Genomic DNA, 1,163 nt, shown 5'->3' on the forward strand with positions numbered 1-1,163 from the left:
ACCATGCCACAGTGTGTAATTAAAGACATAGAAGAGAGTTAAACAAATGGTTTTATAAGATCTTCATGGGCAGAAAAGGAGAGCTGTAGAGGGATCTGACAGGCGTCATTGCTATTTGAGACAGCTTTTAAGAGCGCATGGACATACCTATTATTTGATCTCAGTGTGAATATATATATATATATACATACATATATATATATATTTATATATATATATATATATTGTTGCTAAAGGCTAAAAGTAAGGAATTCACTAAACCAGAAAATCTGATTTGCATAACAGTGTTTTGTTGATGCACTTTTTCATGTATCTATGCATACACACACACAGATGTGCACACGTGTGTGAATGTGGATATCATATCATATATATCGTCGTTTAACGTCCGCTTTCCATGCTAGCATGGGTTGGACGATTTGACTGAGGACTGGTGAAACCAGATGGCTACACCAGGCTCCAATCTGATTTGGCAGAGTTTCTACAGCTGGATGCCCTTCCTAACGCCAAGTATAAATATGATGTAAAATTTGCTTCAGGCATGTATTTGAACAATAAAAATGTATAAAAGTGTTTCAAATATTATATAATATATATTCTTGATTTATTGAAATTATCTCCCCCCTTTGAAAGACCATAAATCAGTATCCTAGAGGTAACTAGCACCAACTCTAAATGAGAAGGAGAAATAATCTCAAAAAGCAAAAAAGGCCTCCAAAACTGACATACTGAAGTAGATCTAAATGAGATGTAAGAGTTAAGGTGTTAAATCTTTTTAATAACAAACTACTTTATGATGTGGAGGCACAATGGCCCAGTGGTTAGGGCAGCGGACTCACGGTCATAGGATTGCGGTTTCGATTCCCAGACTGGCCCTTGTGAGTGTTTATTGAACGAAAACTCCGAAAGTTCCATGAGGCTCTGGCAGGGGATGGTGGCGAACCCTGCTGTACTCTTTCATCACAACTTTCTCTCACTCTTACTTCCTGTTTCTGTTGTGCCTGTAATTCAAAGGGTCAGCCTTGTCACACTGTGTCACGCTGAATATCCCCGAGAACTATGTTATGGTTACACGTGTCTGTGGAGTGCTCAGCTACTTGCATGTTAATTTCACGAGCAGGCTGTTCCGTTGATCAGATCAACTGGAACCCTCGACGTCGTAA

The sequence above is a fragment of the Octopus bimaculoides genome, chromosome 2 (assembly GCF_001194135.2).
Source record: "Octopus bimaculoides isolate UCB-OBI-ISO-001 chromosome 2, ASM119413v2, whole genome shotgun sequence".
In the NCBI taxonomy this organism is placed as follows: Eukaryota; Metazoa; Mollusca; class Cephalopoda; order Octopoda; family Octopodidae; genus Octopus; species Octopus bimaculoides.